The 7,794-nt window shown below is 39.6% G+C and overlaps 1 non-coding gene across 1 annotated transcript; it reads right to left on the reverse strand.

Moving 5' to 3' along the window:
* Positions 1-1,357: 1,357 nt before the first annotated feature.
* LOC127748137 (small nucleolar RNA R71) lies at positions 1,358-1,461 on the reverse strand. Its single transcript, XR_008010080.1, has one exon. It is a non-coding gene; the product is annotated as a small nucleolar RNA R71 (small nucleolar RNA).
* Positions 1,462-7,794: the final 6,333 nt, after the last annotated feature.

The following is a 7,794-nucleotide window of genomic DNA, read 5'->3' on the forward strand; positions in this document are numbered from 1 at the left end:
TTCATTGGGTTAGGGAGCTCTGTTGTAATTTGATGGATCAATTATAGTTTTCATTCTTCTTCCTCTTTCTTTTCTCTTGATTTACTAGAAAGCTTTTGATCTTAAATCAATTGGTTAGTTGTCTTGGAAAAGAAACTCTCCATAATTAGAGCTCCTTTGAGCCTTGGAAAAGGGATGAGGAGATCATACTAAAATTGCTTTCTCATGTTGGACCAAATTGGGGTTTGGATGGATATAGTGACATATAATTCTACCAACCCTTTGATTTGGAAATACATGTGGTATAATTAGTGACCATACTTCATCTCTTCCCATGAGCAATTAAATCAAGGAATTGGGCAATTGTTCAAGCTTAGAGAGATTGCGTTGCCAAGGAATTGGGATCCAATCACTTAAGATTGCCAAGGAGATCAATGAATGTATTGATTGAGGAAGAGATGAGAATAAACTTGATCTGGAGAATGCAACATCTCCTAAGTCCAATGAATCCCCAATTTCTGATCTTACCTATTCTCTTTACCTTCTGTCATTTACTTTTATGTTCATCTTCCCAAATCTCCATTTAAGATTCTACAATTTACATTCCGCCATTTATTTCCAGCATTTACATTTTCTGTCATTTGCTTTCCCACTATTTAATTTTCTACAATTATCAACTCAACTTCTGCTTAGCTCAACTAGAACTTTCCTCCAATTAAAGTTTCTTGACCAATCAATCCCTATGGGATTCGACCTTAATCTATTGTGAGTTTTTACTTGACGACAATTCGGTATACTTGCCGAAGGGAAATTTCTTGAGAGACAAGTTTCCGTGCATCAAGTTTATGACGCCGTTGCCGGGGATTTATTTTGTATCGACAATGATTAAGTTGGAGGATAACTAGATTGAGCAATTTTCTTTGTTTTGATTATTTCATTTTAGTCATTTACTTCCAGTTTAGCTATTTTGTTTCTGTTTCCTTTCTTCTTCATCTATTTTCCCAGTGAATCATGCTGGGCAAGAGAGAAGAGTTCTAGCCTCTTACATCAATCCAATAACTTTGAACTAAAGCCAACCATACATGCCAATAACTTTGAACTAAAGCCCCAGCTCATCACCCTCGTTCAGAACAACTGTCCATTCGGAGGAAGTGCCCAAGAAGACCCCAATCAACATCTAACCACCTTCCTAAGGATATTTGATACTGTGAAGTCTAATGGTGTTCATCCTGACACCTATAGACTGCTTTTGTTCCCATTTTCACTCAGGGATAAAGTATCTAAATGGCTAGAATCTTTCCCGAAGGAGAGTTTAACAACGTGGGAAGATGTGGTGAACAAATTCTTTGCGAGATTCTACCCTTCTCAAAGAATCAACAGGTTGAGAGCTGAGGTACAAACCTTCAGGCAACAAGATGGTGAAACTCTCTATGAGGCATGGGAGAGGTTTAAGGACTTAACAAGAAGGTGCCCACCAGACATGTTCAATGAATGGGTGTAACTACACATTTTCTATGAGGGTCTTTCTTATGAATCAAAAAATGCAGTAGACCATTCATTTGGGGGATCTCTAAACAAGAAAAACACCATTGAAGAAGCCATATGTGTCATCGAGACTGTAGCTGAGAATGACTACTTCTATGCTTCTGAAAGGAGCAATACTTGAGGAGTGATGGAGCTAAACCATATGGATGCACTATTGGCTCAAAACAAGATGATCACCAATCAGTTAGTTGACCTTACCAAGAAGATGGAAGGGAACCAAGTTGCAGTAGTCACCACTTCATCATCAGCTCAAGAAGGAGTAAATACAGAGGAAGAGAGTGATTGGGAACAAGCCAACTATATTGGGAACTCACCTAGGCAGGCCCATGATCCATACTCCAAAACTTATAATCTTGGTTGGAAGAACCACCCAAACTTTAGGTGGAAAAATCAACAAAATCAAGGCCAAGATCAGAGACGTCACAACCCTAATAACAATGCAACTCACCAACATTCCACACAGAGATCATATCAACACTGGTGCACAAAATTGCGATCTCTAACAATGGCATTCAACTTGGTATGCGCATCTACTAACTCAGCACTTTCTTCACAACTCTGCACAACTAACCAGCAAGTGCACTGGGTCGTCCAAGTAATACCTTACGTAAGTAAGGGTCGATCCCATGGAGATTGTTGGTATGAAGCAAACTATGGTCATCTTGTAAATCTCAGTCAGGCGGATTCAAATGGTTATAATGGTTTTTTGAAAATAATAACAAAATAAAGCATAAAATAAAGATAGAGTTACTCATATAATTCAATGGTGGGAATTTCAGATAAGTGTATGGAGATGCTGTGTTCCTTCTGAATCTCTGCTTTCCTACTGCTTTCATCTAATCCTTCTTACTCCTTTCCATGGCAAGTTGTATGTAGGGCATCACTGTTGTCAATGGCTACATCCCATCCTCTCAGTGAAAATGGTCCAAATGCTCTGTCACAGCACGGCTAATCATCTGTCGGTTCTCGATCATGCCGGAATAGAATCCATTGATTCTTTTGCGTTTGTCATCATGCCCAACAATCGTGAGTTTGAAGCTCGTCACAGTCATTCAATCCCTGAATCCTACTCAGAATACCACAGATAAGGTTTAGACTTTCCAGATTCTCATGAATGCCGCCATCAATTCTAGCTTATACCACGAAGATTCTGATTAAGGAATCCAAGAGATATGCGCTCGGTCTAAGGTAGAACGGAAGTGGTTGTCAATCACGCGTTCATAGGTGAGAATGATGATGAGTGTCACGGATCATCACATTCGTCAAGTTGAAGTGCAACGAATATCTTAGAATAAGAATAAGCTTGAATTGAATAGAAAATAGTGGTACTTTGCATTAAAACTTGAGGTACAACAGAGCTCCACACCTTAATCTATGATGTGTAGAAACTCCACCGTTGAAAATACATAAGTGATGAAGGTCCAGGCATGGCCGAATGGCCAGTCCCCATGAATGATCAAAAGACCGAATGGTCAAGAGACTATACAATCAAAAATGTCTAATACACTAGTAAAATGTCCTATTTATACTAGACTAGCTACTAGGGTTTATAGAATTAAGTAATTGATGCAGAAACCACTTCTGGGGCCCACTTGGTGTGTGCTTGGGCTGAGCTTGAGCTTTACACGTGTAGAGGCTTCTCTTGGAGTTAAACGCCAAGTTGTAGCGTGTTTTTGGCATTTAACTCTGGTTCGTGACGTGTGTCTGGCGTTTGACTCCAGAATGCAGCATGAAACTGGCGTTGAGCGCCAGTTTGTCATCTAATCTCAAATAAAGTATGGACTATTATATATTTCTGGAAAGCTCTGGATATCTACTTTCCAACTTCGTTGAGATCGCACCATTTGGAGTTTTTTAGCTCTAGAAAAGTCATTTCGAGTGCAGGGAGGTCAGAATCCAACAACATCACCAGTCTTTTGTCAGCCTTCTTATCAGAGTTTTGCTCAGGTCCCTCAATTTCAGCCAGAAAATACCTGAAATCATAGAAAAACACACAAACTCATAGTAAAGTCCAGAAATGTGAATTTAGCAAAAAAACTAATGAAAACATCCCTAAAAGTAGCTAGATCCTACTAAAAACTATCTAAAAATAATGCCAAAAAGCGTATAAATTATCCGCTCATCACAACACCAAACTTAAACTGTTGCTTGTCCCCAAGCAACTGAAAATCAAATAGGATAAAAAGAAGAGAATATACTATAAATCCCAAAATATCAATGAATATTAGTTCTAATTAGATGAGTGGGACTTGTAGCTTTTTGCTTCTGAACAGTTTTGGCATCTCACTTTCTCCTTTGAAGCTTAGAATGATTGGCCGCTATAGGAACTTAGAATTTCAGATAGTGTTATTGATTCTCCTAGTTAAGTATGTTGATTCTTGAACACAGCTACTTTCAGCTTGATTTAGCCGCTTAGGCCTGGATTTAGTTCCCTCCTATCCATTGATGCTCAAAGCCTTGGATCCTTTTTACCCTTGCCTTTTGGTTTTAATGGCTATTGGCTTTTTCTGCTTGCTTTTTCTTTTTCTTTCTAATTTTTTTGCCACTTTTTTTTGAATACTTTTTCTTTTTCTTGCTTCAAGAATCAATTTCATGATTTTTCAGATTGTCAATAACATTTCTCCTTGTTCATCATTCTTTCAAGAGCCAACAACTTTAACATTCATAAACAACAAGATAAAAGATATGCACTGTTCAAGCATTCATTCAGAGAACAAAAAGTATTGCCACCACATCAAAATAATTAAACTAGTTTCAAGATAAAATTTGAAATCCAAGTACTTCTTGTTTTCAAGGATGAATTTGAAACTCATGTATTTCTTGTTCTTTTGTATTAGAAACATTTTTTCGTTTAAGAGAGGTGAAGGATTCATGGAATTATTCATAGCCTTAAGACATAGTTACTAAATACTAATGATCATATAATAAAGACACAAACATAGACAAACTTATAGCATAAAAACCGAAAAACAGAGAAATAAGAACAAAGAATGAGTCCACCTTATTGATGGTGGCGTCTTCTTCTTGATGGACCAATGATGTCCTTGAGCTCTTCTATGTCTCTTCCTTGCCTTTGTTGCTCCTCCCTCATTGCTCTTTGATCTTCTCTAATCTCATGGAGAATGATGGAGTGCTCTTGATGTTCCACCCTTAATTGATCCATGTTATAACTCAAGTCTTCTAGAGAAGTGTTGAGTTGTTCCCAATAGTTATTTGGAGGAAAATTCATTCCTTGAGGCGTCTCAGGGATTTTTTGATGATGAGCTTCCTCGTGCATCTCTTGAGATCCATGGATGGCCTCTCTTGTTTGCTCCATCCTTTTCTTAGTGATGGACTTGTCCTCTTCAATGAGGATGTCTCCTTCTATGATAACTCCAGCTGAGTAGCATAGATGGCAAATAAGATGAGGAAAAGCTAGCTTTGCCATGGTGGAAGACTTTTTGGCTACTTTGTAGAATTCAAGAGAGATGACTTCATGAACTTGTACTTCCTCTCCAATCATGATGCTATGGATCATGATGGCCCGATCCACAGTAACTTCAAATCAGTTGCTAGTGGGGATGATGGAGCGTTGGATGAACTCCAACCATCCTCTAGCCACTGGCTTAAGGTTCAGTCTTCTCAATTGAACCGGCTTGCCTCTTGAGTCTCTTTTCTATTGAGCTCCTTCCACACATATGTCCATAAGAACTTGGTCCAACCTTTGATCAAAGTTGACCCTTCTAGTGTAGGGGCGTGCATGTTCTTGCATCATAGGCAAGTTGAACGCCAACCTCACATTTTTCGGACTGAAATCTAAGTATTTCCCCCGAACCATTGTAAGATAATTCTTTGGATTCAGGTTCATACTTTGATCATGGTTCCTAGTGATCCATGCATTGGCATATAACTCTTGAACCATTAAGATTCTGACTTGTTGAATGGGGTTGGTCAGAACTTCCCAACCTCTTCTTTGGATCTCATGTCGGATCTCCGGATACTCATTTTTCTTGAGCTTGAAAGGGACCTCAGGGATCACCTTCTTCTTGGCCACAAAATCATAGAAGTGGTCTTGATGGACCTTTGAGATGAATCTCTCCATCTTCCATGACTCGGAGGTGGAAGCTTTTGTCTTCTCTAAAACAAAAAAGCTATGCTTTTACCACACCAAACTTAGAATATTGCTCGCCTTCGAGCAAAAGAAGAAGAAAGAAAAGAAGAAGAAGAAGAAAATATGGAGGAAAGGGAGAGGTGAGTGGTTTTGGCCAAGGTGAAGAAGAGAGGGTAGTGTTGTGGGAAAATGAAGAAGGATAGAAGGGTTTATATAGTGAAGGGAGAGGGAGTAGGTTCGGCTATTTAGGGTGGGTGTGGGTGGGAAAGAGATTTTGAATTTTTGAAGGTAGGTGGGGTTTATAGGGAAGAGTGGATGGATGTGAGTGGTGAAAGGGTAATTGGGAAGAGAGATTGAGGTGATTGGTGAAGGGTGTTTAATTTGGAGAAGAGTGTTATTGGATTGTGTGAAGAAGAAAGAAGGTAAGTTGAGGTAGGTAGGGATCCTGCGGGGTCCACAGATCCTGAGATGATCCTGTGGGGTCCACAGATCCTGAGGTATCAAGGATTTACATCCCTGCACCAATGAGGCGTGTAAAATGCCCTTTTCATACAATCCTGGCGTTTAACGCCAGATTGATGCTTGTTTCTGGCGTTAAACGCCAGTTCTATGCTTGTTTTGTGCGTTCAACGCCAGTCTATATCATGTTTCTGGCGTTGAACGCCAGCTTCCCTCAGTGTGCAATCTTGGCATTTAAACACCAGATTGCTGCATGTTTCTGGAGTTAACGCCAGATCCATGCTCTGTTCTGGCGTTGAACACCATCCAGATGCTCCTTACTCGCGTTTAAACGCCAGTAAGCCCTTCCTCCAGGGTGTGCTGTTTCTTTTGCTATTTTTGATTCTGTTTTTAATTTTAGTATTTGTTTTGTGACTCCACATGATCATGAACCTAAGAAAACATAAAAGAACAATAAAATAAAATTAAATTAAAATTAGATAAATAAAAATTCGGTTGCCTCCCAATAAGCGCTTCTTTAATGTCAATTGCTTGACAATGGGCTCTCATGGAGCCTCACAGGTGATCAGGTCAATGTTGTAGACTCCCAATACCAAACTTAGAGTTTGAATGTGGGGGTTCAACACCAAACTTAGAGTTTGGTTGTGGCCTCCCAACACCAAACTTAGAGTTTGATTGTGGGGGCTTTGTTTGACTCTGTATTGAGAGAAGCTTTTCATGCTTCCTCTCCATGGTTGCAGAAGAAGATCCTTGAGCTTTAAATACAAGGTAGTCCCTATTTAATTGAAGGACTAGCTCTCCTCTGTCAACATCAATCACAGCTCCTGCTGTGGCTAGGAAGGGTCTTCCAAGGATGATGCATTCATCCTCCTCCTTCCTAGTGTCTAAGATTATGAAATCAACAGGGATGTAAAGGCCTTTAACCTTTACTAACAAGTCCTCTACTCATCCATAAGCTTGTTGGTGCACGAAATTGTGATCATCAATGGCACCATCAACATGGTACGCTCAATTGCAATCTCAACTCTTTATCACAACTTCGCACAGCTAACCAGAGAGTGCACTGGGTCGTCCAAGTAATAAACCTTACGCGAGTAAGGGTCGATCCCACGGAGATTGTTGGTATGAAGCAAGCTATGGTCATCTTGTAAATCTCAGTCAGGCAGATTCAAATGGTTATGGAGGATTGATAATTAAAAGATGAATAAAACATAAAATAAAGATAGAGATATGGTGGACGAAATTGTGATTCGTACTCTTTGTACTTGTATGAAATTTAATTCGAGATAATAGCTCTTTATTATGTGTGGTCACAACTCCGTTCAACTAACCAGCAAGTGTAATGGGTCGTCAACAATGTCCTTAAGCTCTTCTATGTCCCTTCCTTGCCTTTGTTGCTCCTCCCTCATTGCTCTTTGATCTTCTCTTATTTCATGGATAATGATGAAGTACTCATGATGTTCCACCCTTAATTGTTCCACATTGTAGCTCAAATCTTCTAGGGAAGTATTGAGTTGTTCCCAATAGTTGTTGGGAGGAAAGTGCATCCCTTGAGGCATCTCAGGGATTTCTTGATGATGAGCTTCCTCATGCATCTCTTGAGATCCGTGGAGGGTCTCTCTTGCTTGCTCCATCCTCTTCTTGGTGATGGGCTTATCCTCTTTAATGAGGATGTCTCCTTCTATGATAACTCCAGCTGAGTAACATAGATGGCAAATAAG

The sequence above is a fragment of the Arachis duranensis genome, chromosome 5 (assembly GCF_000817695.3).
Source record: "Arachis duranensis cultivar V14167 chromosome 5, aradu.V14167.gnm2.J7QH, whole genome shotgun sequence".
NCBI classification, from domain to species: domain Eukaryota; kingdom Viridiplantae; phylum Streptophyta; class Magnoliopsida; order Fabales; family Fabaceae; genus Arachis; species Arachis duranensis.